We start from the raw sequence: 13,970 nt of genomic DNA, 5'->3' as shown, positions 1-13,970 counted from the left end.
AACCCTCACGCTGTGAGTTTCACCTCTTCTTTCTCGTCTGCCTGCCTGGGCGGTGAGCATCTGCGCTTCTCTCACTGCTCTCACCAGGATGTCCTCCAAAGCTTTTCCAGCAACCCCTGAGAGAAATGACAATTGGCTTCTGTATCCTACACACATTTGTCCCATAGCACATGGAGCAAGTTATTCACCTACACTGATTCCAACCTATTAAATTTAAAGTGCTTGTAAGGCAGTGTCTCCCCTGCCTCCCCAGGAGTTATGGAGCAAATGGATGCAGTACCGAAGACGAGCAGAAAAGGAGGCTGAAAAATGGGCGAGCCCGCCAGATGCTCTGGAGGAATCTTGAGGGAAAAGAATTAAGCTGAACGTCATCCTCTTAGATGGCCTTACTTCTCCCAACATGAAAGATAACTGGCATTTGACCTAGATCTTGAAGAAGCAGATAGAAAACAGTTGCTTCTTATTTCTGGAGATGACTTTACACCCTCTGAACCGCCATCCTCTGACTTTACACCCTCTGAACCGCCACGAGGACATGGCTTGTCACGTTCATGGTGATCCCTGCCTTTCTCCCTTCTGCACTACAGATCCCTCAGGTCCACGGAGACACCATTCATCTTTGTAACCCTCCACTACTTTTCTTCCTAGGCACTGGTTCCCAAGACATAGGCACCACATTAATAATTGTGGAGTGAATAAATTAATGATAAAAATCTCAAGGATGCAGCCTTTACAAACACCCCCTGCATAATAATAACCCTATTCCAGCTTCGGAGACCCAGACTTACCCTTCTCAGTACAGTCAGGCAGGTTGATGACTTAGGCGTCTGTACCAACAGGAAGAATGAGCTCATCTGCCTTCTTATTGCTTGATCAACAATCAAATCAGATCAACAGCTTAATCCCTGGATGTAGTGTAGTCTGTGTCTTTAAGAGTAAAGCCTCCAAAGCCTCAGTGTGCAGTCCAACCTCAGTTAGACCTGTGGCATCAGTTTAGGAATCGGCGACAAGGGTTAATTGTGTCTCAGGCGAACCTTTGCCTGCTTTACAAAAGTTAAAAAAAGAATAGTCTTCCCTAAGACAGGGTTAGTTTAAGTCTAGTTTAATAGTTTCTATGTGCATTCTTAGTACGAAATATTAGCTCAGGGATTTTAATGCAATTAGAATTTAAATTCTACTTTCTGCAAAGAAATGAGTTTTCATTAACACTACTGATCTGAAATGGGTTCAGAAATCCCTAGGCTGCCAAAGCGTGTGTTTGATGCATAGCCTGGATTTTCCTCAGTTTGCATACTTGTATTTCTTCATTCAACACCCATGTATTCATTCATTCAGCTATTATTCAAAAAATTTTAACGTATGAATGGTGTATTATCTCTTTTCTAAGGACATTGAGGCTGTAAGAGATATCATCAGATTATAGACTCTTCTGTTTTACTGGACACTTTATGATGGCAGTAATCATATTTTGTTAATTTTTATATCATAAAATCTATTTCAGTGCCTGGCACGTAGTAGGAACTCAATAATCACTTATTAATGCGTGAACAAATTTCCTGCTCTTATAGAGAAATTTTTGTCAGACATGAATGAATACTTTTTCTTATCAAATGTGGAGAATAACATTTTCTTGTGGCTAACATCACTGGAATTAAAACAGCCACAAATACAAACTTTATATATAAAATAGACCAACTGGTTTAAGATGTCAGAGGTATGATGTTAATAGACATTTTCAGCTGCTGGGAGAACCTTCAAAACTGAAGCTGTATTTGAGTGGCTTCTGAAAGGAAGTGAGTGTGCATGAGGGGTCTGAGAAGAGATTGATCACAGTTGAATCCGAGATGTTTAAGGGCTGAAGTTTTAACTGATTAGATCAGGTTGTGTTTTGAAAAGTAAATGGAAAGCCTGCAGGTCACTGTTTTTTTGTTTGTTTGTTTTTGTTTTGTTTTGTTTTTAGGAAAGAGGAAACGTATAAAACTCAAAGCATTAGATGTGGAATTCTTTTGGAAAAACAACCTCAAGAATTATTAAACAATGAAAACATAAAACAGAAGCACCATTGTTGCCCAAGCTACTTCTGTTCTTAATATAAATCATATGTACTCGAGGTGGAAAGGGAACCAAAGATCATCTAGCCCAAGCTGTTTTTATTCTAGACAAGTAAAGGAAGGAATGTTTAGAATTTCGAGAACTGTGAAGGGTCTGAGATTTCACTCTACTCGCAAACTAGCAAGTTAGCTTGTCACAGTTACATGGATGCTGGTAGGAGACCCAAGACTTCTGGGTCAGAGGTGGAAGACAGGTTGTTACACACAGGGGTGACCATAGTCAGTGTGTCAGCATCTGTGCACCAATCGCTCGGTCCCTGGTCCCACAGAGGGACATAGCCGTATCCATCTGACACATGCACATGCAGTGGGTCACGTTCAAGGAGAAGAACCCTGAGCTTAGGGACTCTGAATCTTTTCAAGTGGGCAGAAAGCATGTCTGCCCTTCCCTCTACAAGGAGATTTATCTTTATTATACAGGGGAATAAATCTGCCTGCCCTTTTCTCTGGAGGGAGATACCGTCTCCACCCTCCAAGGCTACTTGCTAGCCAAACACCTCTGAAAATACAGTCCAGAAAAAAGGGCAGTCAGTGTCTCACCGTCAAGTTGTGCAGAAATGCAAGAGATCCATGGAGATTTGTCTCCTAACAGAAATGAGTCACAGGTAGAAGACCACAAGGCTGTTTTCAAGCCTAGGGCTTTTTTCAATCCTAGGGCTTTTTTCACACCACCATACTATTTCCCCATAAACACCGCAAGTCACAGCACATACATTCTTTCATTTTCTGGAAGCCTTGTTTCTCCCAATTTCAGAAGCAAACTTTGAAGTCTTCGTGACACAGTTAAGAAGGTCAGTACCGTATATGTCACTCCTAATTCCACATTACTTTACAGCCTCTCTTGCTTTCAAGGTCAGCATTGGCTTCCCAATTTCAGCTTTGATCGGATTAATCCGGCATCTCGAGTCAGTGGAACAGGGCGGTGGTGAAGAGTGGACAGGATCCAAATGTCAAAGAAGCCTGAATAAAAGGCAACTCAGTAGAAAAGATGATTCTCCCACTTTCTCAATATGAGGAACTAATATTTTTGGCCAGTGTAAATGTCTAACTGTTAGAGATGTAGGTGAAAGTCTATGGCTTACTTTTAATTCTAAATTTATAATTTTAATTACTCATATATACTTAAAGCCACATATGCAATTATATAGTACATTAGTAAAGCTGCTTTTTTTCTCTCATTTCATAAAACAATGTCATTCAGATTCTTCACATGTATTTCAACATTTAGAGCCACTTTGGGGTCATCTAATGCAGTATTTTATGTCCATCGTTTCTACATTCATATGTTTTTAAAAATTCAATAGGTTTGTTTCTGTGTATGATGTTGCCACTATATTTTATCTCAAGCTATAAATATATTAGGAAAGTTCTTTTTTTACATCCATGCTGTAGGTATGTATGTATGTAGGTATGTCATGATCTCTAAAATGTAGCAACACCATATGACTTTTCAAAGCGATATTTTAAAACTTTGACTACAGTAACTGCCAACAGTGGCAGGTGTGAGGACATAATCCTAAGCATTAATCCTAAATCCAGCTTATAGTTCTTGGCTCCCCCTGTTTATCAGCTTTTTCAGCTGAGTTCCAGAAGCATCTCAACCAGAATTGGTGGAGAACATTTCAGGCTAATGCAGTTTCTTCAAAACACAGTTACATAGAGCCCTGAACCATCAGAGTTGGAATATAGAAACATTTTCTCTTTACTGAGAGATGATTTAAGGGGTGGAGGGGAATCCTCACCTTGTTATACGTGTGTTTTTAGCTTAGCTTTGTAGAGTAATTTGAAATTCATTTTCCTCATCATTAAAATACAAAAAACTATGTATACTGCTTATGTCTTGGAGTTGTTATGAGTGTTGGACAAAGTAACGAGTGTGAAAGAACTTTGTAAACCATAATTTACACGTGCTTGTGCACTTGCTTAGGCTGCTCCTTCTCTATTATTCTCCATCTGTTAATAGATTGTTGGCACTGTATTCACCCAGGCATCGAAACTTCAAAATCGGGAAACATCTTTCATCTAACCCCCTTATCAAACTAATTGCCAAGTCCTGCCAATTTTTTTCTCTTAGGTAGACCCTAGTCTGTATGCTTCTCTCTTCCTAAGTACTGCTGCCTTCATTCCGATCTTGTCTTGACAGGCTCCATGACCACCTTGCAGCCTCTTTTCACACAGCCGTCGGAGCACTCTTATCTTTAAAGCACATCAAACCATGTCACTCCTAGGATTAAAATCTCTAAATGTCTCCCATTTGCCTGAAGTCATACTTCAAGTGCATTTTGTGATACCAAGTTCTATAAAGAAGTGTCCTCTTAAAAAAGAATTCGATAGTAAAAAGAAAATTAGAAATTCTATAGAGTATATTTAAAATTCTTGTTGCTGAAAAATTGCTCATTTGCGTATAAAAGGCTGTTAGAAGTCCTGGGATAAAGATATCTCTTTGTTTTCCCAAATAACCTTATATTCCCAGATTATTTGGTAATTAAATTTTTTCATTTGGCAAAACATCTGTTACTGCTCTAAGAAAGGCAAACCTGAAAAATAATGCCGAAACTCCTAAATATGTTTCAGGAAATGCTCTACTCTCTCCATCCTCACCTCTCTCCTCTCCTGGACATTGCCCCCCAATTCTAGTTAACTGTCAGCAGAGTTTACAAGAAAAAGAGAGGGGTTTGAGTTCCTCAGAAGTTAAGGGATAGTCTACACTCTTTAAAATGCTAATAAGTTGTATTATTTGTGAGTTCTGTTGGGTTGGCCCAGAAGTTCGTTCGGGTTTTGCACAGCATCTTACAGAAACTCGAACGAACTTTTCGGCCAGCCCAATGCTCTGTATTTAAAATTGTTCTTAGATGATAACGTATGACCCAGTCTTTTTCTTTGACACATATGAAGGTCATCAGGCTATTTGTTTTTTGAGGTAGCACATGGACTAATTAAACACCAGGTTTCTAATTTTGGTTGACACTTAAGAGGAAACACTGGAGTACATTACAGATTCATACTATGAGGATAACAGATGGAAAAGTCTATCTAACTTATCAAGCCTAGGTGTTGTTAATATCTCAGGCACACATGTGGAGGAAAGGCTGGAATTGTGTCACTGACAGTTTCCCCAAGAAGTACATAAGTTTATAAGATTGAGACTTGAAGCTAATTAATATTCTTTGACTTTTTTTTTTTTTTAATACTCAAAGGCCCTGAAGATAGTAGTTTGATAATTAGACTGTTCTTCATTTTCAGACTGAAATTAGACATGATTAGGAAAGCTGAAGTACTGGACAGGTCAATTGTGCATCATTATTAGAGCCATTTAGTGCATTTGAATGGTGGTTGATAAGGTACAAAATGCTACGTAAGCCAAAAGAAGAAGTTTTATTCCATTAGATGTAAGTATAGATATGAATAAGCTCACATTTGCATTTTTATGCATTAGTTCAAAAAATTAAACATGTTCCCTTAGATCTGAGTGGTAGAATATGTAATTTTTGAGAGATGAGCACTGCTGAAGCCGGCATCTCTTCACGCAGTGCATCTCGGGATCCTCAGACACAAGTTGTCCTTTAACAGTGAATTAAAGAAAAGATGTCTTCAGCATTTGTGTTGCTAAAGAGCCATGCCTTAAGTGATAAAGTCAATTGCTTGTGTTACTAGCTCATTCCACTTATTTTCTCAGATTTATTAATAAATGTAAAATAATAACTTACATGTTATTGTATTATTTTCTTCAGGCTTACAGAGTTCATTGGTTTATATAGGTAAAAAACTAAGCAAGCAAACAAACAACAACAACAAAAAGTGCAAGGACAATTTCTGGGGGGAGTTTCCTTTTTCTTAGCTATGCTTTTAAAGTCTTTTACTAATTCCCATGTACTTTAGATAAGATTCTTACATTCAAACATTATTTTTCTTAAAGGACTAAGTGTTGGGATTTCAGAGAAGATCAGTAAATATCATCCTTTCTATTCTTTCTATTTATCTGGTTTGGAAACAATTGAGACATAGACACAGAGAGAGATCAAAAGATCACTTTTTGTCTTCTACCTGATAAACGGCTATTGGACCGCATAGTTTATATCTGTCAGCAAGTGAAGTGGACATACTAACCCTTCCTGATCTCCAGGCTAGACGGTGGACCACTGGATCAGAGGGGAGATTTGGATCTGCAGAGCAGAGACACTTCCCCAGGGTCGCTGCCTCTCTTTGGTCCAGAGGGGGAGGACAGGTAGAGAATAAATTCACCAAGCTCCACCCCGTCAAGAGGCCCCGTGGCTGTCACCCACTGACCGGTGTCCCCATAATTCTACAAGGTGGGGAGTAACAGGATGAGGCCTGTCTTCTCTCAGAAAGCAGAGGGGCAGCCAGTATCCTCACTTATAAACCCTCACGGATGCTCCCGCTGTGGGTAACACACGTAGTTTGTGGGAGGAAGGCACCCCTGCACACTCTTCTCTGAAGGTGCCACTGCCCTGTGTTGTCGTAGGGGCAGTGATGGGAAAGCCACGCATGCCTTCATTCTGTTCCTTGTGTAAAGGCTAAATGGAGATTGGTGGTAACGTTCCTGGTTGAGGGGACAGAGGCTGATTCCTAAGGTCTCACGACCCAAATGGCAAAGGAGAAGCAGTCCTGATGTCAAGCTCTTCGGTCCCGAGGAACGTCCCTGTGACAGGTCTGTGAGAACCGCTGCTTCTCAGAGGCACCCACGCCCGAAAACTCACCTGGGCACAGTGCAGTCTCACTGCACATGCACTCGTCCTGGAGCCCTTTCCAGCGACCCCGGCGGGGATGCAGCCGGGAAGCGGGGGATGCAGCCAGGAAGGAGGGGAGGATGTGTCTCACCAGACTGTGGAGTCTCGGGGCAACTATCGCCCTGGGCAGCTGTGGTTCATTGTGTGAGTGACTGAGCATCTGGCTGTGGGATCAACACGTGGACAGGCTCGTTACTGGACAAGGTTCCCAAGCAGCTTGTGCTTAACCCCTGACTATTTAATCTCAAAGAAAATTGCTATCAGGACATAACCAGGTAGGCTTGTCTAAAAAGCAAGCAGCTTTTTACCATTTGGAGCAGTAAAGAGCTCTTTTGTGATAGCTGTTGAGAGCACAGAAGGCAGAAATAGTTCATAAACCTCGTGGTGGTTCTGAACAGCAAGGGTCTTCACTGTTCTCTTCATGGATTATAATGCAGGGAGCTAGCAGGCCAGGCACTGCTCTAAGAGCTTAACGTGAATTAACTCATATTCAGCCTCAAAACAACCCAACAAGTGTGTACTAACATTATTATAATTTGTATCTTCATATTATTAAAAAAGGGATGAGATTCATGTAAGGTTAAGTAACCTCCTGAATTTCATCCAGTTAGAAAACGCCAGAACGAGGATTATAGCTGGCCTCTAAATTAGCCAGAGCACGTAACCCCTGCAAGCTGCTGCTTCTCTCCAGTCTACCGTGATTGCTTGCTATCCCTAATAAACTGAGTCCAACTCCAGAAAGTGAATCTGTGACTTGTGGTTATTTAGAAAGTTGTAAAGGAAATATAGCAAATGCCATCTGTTAGAAAGAATTTTTAGTGTTGGTTTGCTTTCAGCAGCATTTTCAGTAAATGAATTTGTTTATGTGACTTCATCTTAGGTTTATGGAACATTTGCACTGCTTTGCCTTTAATGTTTCTATTGGAAGTGCTTCATGATGTATTTAGCTATTTACTGGTTTTAGAGTTGGTCTTTTCTTCCCTCCACTAGCATAGTAAGCATCTTGAGAGAAGTGCTTAGCAATAGTGGGAACCCATTAAGTATTTGTACAATGATTAAATGAATGAATGAAGTTAAAGAAGTTATTTGTTTAGTCTATAGTGGCCCATTTTCTTTTTCACTGTAGTTTTAAACAGAGAATAACTGTTACTGACTCAAAATTTTTAGGGAGTTGAGACAAATGAATTATTGAAAATCCTTCCAGGTCCGTGATTTTATTAAATGTTGTACCTAATGAGTCATATTCTTAATACAAATATGTGCTTAATGATTCATATTCTTTTCTTTAAATTTAATATATTTATTTTTGGCTGTGTTGGGTCTTCGTTCCTTCACACGGGCTTCCTCTAGTTGCGTGAGCAGGGGCTACTCTTGGTTGCGGTGCGCGGGCTTCTCATTGTGGTGGCTTCTCTTGTTGCGGAGCACGGGCTCTAGGCACGCGGGCTCCGTAGTTGTGGCTCACGGGCTCTAGAGCACAGGCTCAGTAGTTGTGGCGCATGGGCTTAGTTGCTCCGCAGCATGTGGGATCTTCCTGGACCAGGGCTCGAACCCGTGTTCCCGGCATTGGCAGGCGGATTCTTAACCACTGCGCCACCAGGGAAGCCCATGATTCATATTCTTAACGTTAGTATATACTTGTTTATTTTAAATTGATGTAATGTGAAGTTAGCAGTGAAGAGTTAAGTGTTTAAAGGTAAGATTTCCTCTGCCATGCCCAGCAACGACAGTACTGAGCAGTCTTGTGAATATTTCTTTCTGCCTCTGGGCTTGGTGCAGATGCTTTCCTCTGCCTATACTGCTCACTTCCTCCCATTAGCCTTGAAAACTCCTGTTCTTCCTTTAGGTCTTCGCTTCCGTGTCTCTTCTTCCAGGAGGCATTCCTAGGCCCTCCAAGATGGGCCAAATGCACATTCCACACTACCCGCCCAGGCCCCTTTTTCAACGCACTGTAGCTTAGTCATCTTTTGGTCTGTTTCTCCCACTGGACCATATAGCCCTTGATGACTGAGATTCGCTCTAGCACCTAGTACAAGCTATGCTGCAGCAGAGGGTTTCAGTGTATATTGAGTGAGCGAATGAATGAGCACCAAGGGCTAAGCAAGGGGCTAAGCAAGTGATAAGAATCACTCTCAAGTAATAGAACATAATTTAGAAAACAGAATAGGAACAGGAGGCAGGAATTTGAGGGATGCATTCATAATGGTTTCTGGTTTTTAAAGAGCTGGGCATCTATCTATCAACTCATGCCAGATGGTTTCCGGATCTTCTATGTCAATTCCAGAAGCCAGGAGAATGGAACATAGCACCAGAAAACGAGCGCAGACAACGCTTGATGAGGGAGAGGCAGCTGCAGAAAGAGGCTGTGTGTCAAACTCAGGGACAGTTTCCCAGCTGGGTGGAGAAACCCATGAGGCTTTGGAAACTGCATGAACAACAGGCAGGAGAAACTGCAGAGCAGAAGAAAAAAGCATAGAGTACAAAAAAAAGTGGAAAAACACCGTAAGTTACATTCAGATAAAGGAATAGTGTAGGAGGGCAGGAAAGGAAGAGTATGAATAAAGATATTTGGAGAGGGCGGTAAAGCTCTGAAAGACGCAGTAATAACTGAGTTCTGTTCTGAAGAAGAACTTCTGACGGCAAAGTGCCCTAGAGCACATGCTTGGCAATGCTGTTCCCATTCATCTCTTGGGACTGCCTCTGTGCACACCTAAGGTATCCTCCAGGACTTTTGTTTCTCTTGACAGTGAGTCAGCACGATGAGGAGATCACTTTCCAGAACGTGTCTTCCTCTAGCTTTTTTCATCTACAGTTCCAATTCTGTCTTGCCTGAGCCCTCATAGTGGGACCAGTGGGTGCTACCTAACTGTCTGGGACGATGAGCATTCAGTCTGCCTCCTTAGCACACTGGACTTTGTTTGATGTTGTCCTTGTAGCTGTTCTTCTCTTTGAAGATTTGGGTGAAGCTGTAGTACTGCCCCGTCAAATGAACATGTCATCAGCCATGAGACAGTATATTCCAAAAGTGCTACTCAAATGTTAATGATTATCATTAGGGTAGATAAAATATATTATTCAAAAATTACAATACAAAACTATATGTTTCAAGTGCCTTAAACTGTCAGAGAAAGGAGATATCATTTCTGCCTGGAGTCATCCAACAAATATGCCAGGGATTAGAGGAAAATTGTTTTGCGTCTGGTCCACCAGCTAACTTCTGGGCAAGCCAACACTTATCATAAAGTCTATTGGAGAATCTACTATCTCAACGACTAGTTCTATTTGAAAGACATAGTTTTCTTTTTTTCAAGCAGAAGAAATGAATTGCTAGTCTGAAATTAGAAAGGTGTCTAATTAGTGCTTATTATCTATTTTTCAATACAGATTAGAAATTAAAACAAAAACTTATGTAGAATGATGCAGTGTACCATAATAATGGGGAACAGTCACCCAGAGGACATTTCTCATTTGATTTTCCTTCTCTAGAGGTTTATGTGAGTTTAAAATTTTTTACGTATCTTTTTCTTTAAAACCCATTGGAGTATAAGGAAAAGTGAATGTTTATTGGGCATGTTAATGAGTGAATGAATAGTTTTCTGTATGTGCTCTGTTGTAGTTCCATTAAATGAAAGCACTAAAGCAAATTAGGGCATTACTTAATGTGTATATTAATAGATTCAGGCCTATTAACATACAAAAAGTCAATTAGCAAATCAAGACTTAGAGCAATGCCTTAAAGATAATTATAAAACTTCTGTAAAAGTTTTTTTTTTCTTTTTCCCAAATCGTTTAACTTCTATAACTTGGAAATTTTATAGGAGAGGGCTCAAGATGACAGGGTAGACAGATCTCGAACTCACCTCTTGCCGTGGACACAACAACTCTACAACTACATATGGGATAATTCCCTCAGAAAGGGATTTGAAAAGTGGTGCACAGGGCCTCCACCACACAGGGTGAAAGGGCAGCATCAAGACAGGTAGACAGGCAGAGGGATAGTCTCACTAAGGAAGAAAACACATCCCAGCTACGGTAACCCACAAGCAGAAAGGATCACAAAAATACAGATCTTTTCCAGGGATTCTAGCTCCACCAGGCACTCCAACCCAGAAATCCTGCACAGCAGAGGTGAGCCCTCCAAACACCTGACCTTGGAAACCAACAAGGGGTACGTCCAGGAAAATCACGGGACTGCAGTGGATGAAAAACTCCCTCTTACAGGGCCCACACCCAGACTGACTTGACCCTGAAACCAGTGCAAAAACACCAGCTTGAAAAGCACATGGACAGTAGGTGAAGGGGATCCACTTATACTAATCTTGAAGCATCTGCTGGAGAGGCAGGAACCAGTTGGGATGTTCCCCAGGGACAGAGCCACAGGCAGGAGCCATTTCTGTGATCTCAGGCTGCCTTGCTCACACCGATGCTGGTGGGTGCCATTTTCAAATTCTCCCTCTAACCTCTTAGTGGCAATGGGTACAACCCGCTGAGAGCCATGCCCACCCCTGTGCCTTGGCTGAGCCTTACAGCCAGCCGAGCAATAGATCCACCCACCAACACATGCAGCGGTCTCGGGCGGACCCCACAGCCAGTCCAGGGGCCAGCGCTGTCCACCAGTGGGTTGCAGCAGCAGCAGTGGCCCGACCGTATCAGGAGAGCACATGCAGCCCACATAAGGAGCATCCCTTGAGCACCTGGCTTTGATAGCTCGGTGGAACTGTGCCTCTGAACCTTACAGGCATTTCCTAAAGAAGGTCACTCGTCGACACTGGGAGAGGTAGCTGATTTACCTAATACACAGAAACAAACACAGAGAATTAGGCAAAATGAGGAGGCAGAGGAATATGTTCCAAATGGAAGAACAAGACAAAACCTCAGAAAAAGAACGAAATGAAACACACCTAGGCAGTCTGTCCGACAGAGAGTTTAAAGTAATGGTCAGAAGCATGCTCACTGAACTCAGAAGAATGGATGAACACAGGGAGAACTTCAACAAAGAGACAGAAAATATAAGAAAGTACCAGTAGAACCTGTAACTGAACAGAACTGAACTAGAGGGGCTCATCAGCAGATAGGATAGGTAGAAGAATGAGTCATGAAGCTGGAAGAGAAAAAAACGGAACTCACACAGAGCAGCAAAATGAAAAAAATTTGAAAAGGTAAAGACACCTTAAGGGACTGTCAGGACGACATCAAGTGGAAAAACTTCACGTTATAGGGGCCTCAGAAAGAGAAGAAAGCAAAAGGGTCACAAAAATTATTTGAAGAAATAGTGGCTGAAAACTTTCCTAATCTGGGGAAGGAAACAGACTTCCACATCCGGGAAGCCCAGAGATCTAAAAATAAAATGAACCCAAGGAGAACCACACCAAAACACATTATAATTAAAATGTTGAAAATTAAAGAGGGACTTCCCTGACGGTCCAGTGGTTAAGACTCTGTGCTTCCACTGCAGGTGGTGCGTGTTCCATCCCTGGTCTGGCAACTAAGATCCCACATGCTGTGTGGCACAGCCAAAAAATTAAAAATAAATTAAAAAAAATAGACACAGAACAATTAAAAAAAAAGCTGAAGAGAAAATCCTAGAAACAGAAAAAGGAAAAAAAAAAAACTTGTTACATATAAGGGAATCCCCAAAAGGCTATCCACAGATTTTTCAGCAGAAAGTGTGCATGCCAGAATGGACTGGCATGACATATTCAAAGTGTTGAAAGGAAAAACGAAAACAAAAACAAAGCCTTTCAACCAAGAATTCTCCACCCAGCAAGGTTATCGTTCAGAACTGAAGGTGATATCAAGAATTTCCTACATAAGTAAAAGGTAGAGTTCATCACCACTAAACCAGCCCTACAAGAAATGTTAAAGGGACTATTTTAAGCTGAAAAGAAATGGCCTAATTTATAATAAGAAAACATATGAAAGCAAAAATCTCACTAGAAAAGGTAAATAAATAATAAAGGTAGTGGATCGATCACTTATAAAGCAAGCGTGAAGGTTGAAAGAGAAAAGTAGTAAAATTAACTAAAATTACCATAATTAGGGATACATGAAATAAAAAGATGTAAAATGTGTCGTGGAAAGTATAAACTTTGGGAGTAGGGGTAAAAGAATCAAGTTTTGGAATATGTTCAGGTTTACGTCGCTACCAACTTAAAACAGGCTACTATTTACGTAGGATGTTATATGTGAACCTCACAGTAACCACAAGGAAATAACTTATAGTAAATACACAAAAGAAAATGAGAAAGGAATCTGAATACAACACTAAAGAAAACCACCAACACACAAGGGAAGAGAGAAAAAGAAGAAAGGAACAGGGAGGAACTACAAAAACAGCCAGAAGTTTAATTAGGTCCCATTTGTTTATTTTTGCTTTTATTTCCTTTACTTTAGGAGATGGATCCAAAAAAATATTGCTGCGATTTATGCCAAAGAGTATTCTGCCTGTGTTCTCTAGGAATCTAGAGTTTGGATTTTATTTATTTATTTATTTTTATTTTAAAAATTTATTTATTTTTGGTTACGTTGGGTCTTCATTGGTGCACATGGGCTTTCTCTAGCTGTGGTGAGCGGGGGCTACTCTTCGTTGCGGTACGCGGGCTTCTCATTGCAGTGGCTTCTCTTGTTGCGGAGCACGGGCTCTAGGCACGCGGGCTTCAGTAGTTGTGGCTCCAAGGCTCTAGAGTGCAGGCTCAGTAGTTGTGGCTCACGGGCTTAGTTGCTCCGCGGCATATGGGATCTTCCCAGACCAGGTCTAGAACCCGTGTCCCCTGCATTGACAGGTGGATTCTTAACCACTGCGCCACCAGGGAAGTCCCTGGATTTTATTTATTTTTAAGGGTAGCAGCTTGCATGATAGACTTCATCATTTCCATACAGCGGTTTCTCTCCTCTATGGAGTTTCAAAATCATTACAGGAAATTTTACTCTTCTCTTCTTCCCATGCTGATTAGTTTTATTATCTATGGGATATTTCAATTCCATAGTTCACTGAAGTTTTTCTTGCTTCAATTAATTAAAATGTACACGTGTTCAAAACCTTGGTTTGCGGAGTCATTGTCCAAGCTGCCCTTCCAGACAAATTGCTAGAGCTTAAAGGTGATTTGTTGTTAAA

This window comes from Balaenoptera musculus, chromosome 17, assembly GCF_009873245.2.
Source record: "Balaenoptera musculus isolate JJ_BM4_2016_0621 chromosome 17, mBalMus1.pri.v3, whole genome shotgun sequence".
NCBI lineage: Eukaryota > Metazoa > Chordata > Mammalia > Artiodactyla > Balaenopteridae > Balaenoptera > Balaenoptera musculus.
This window is presented reverse-complemented; position numbering follows the sequence as displayed.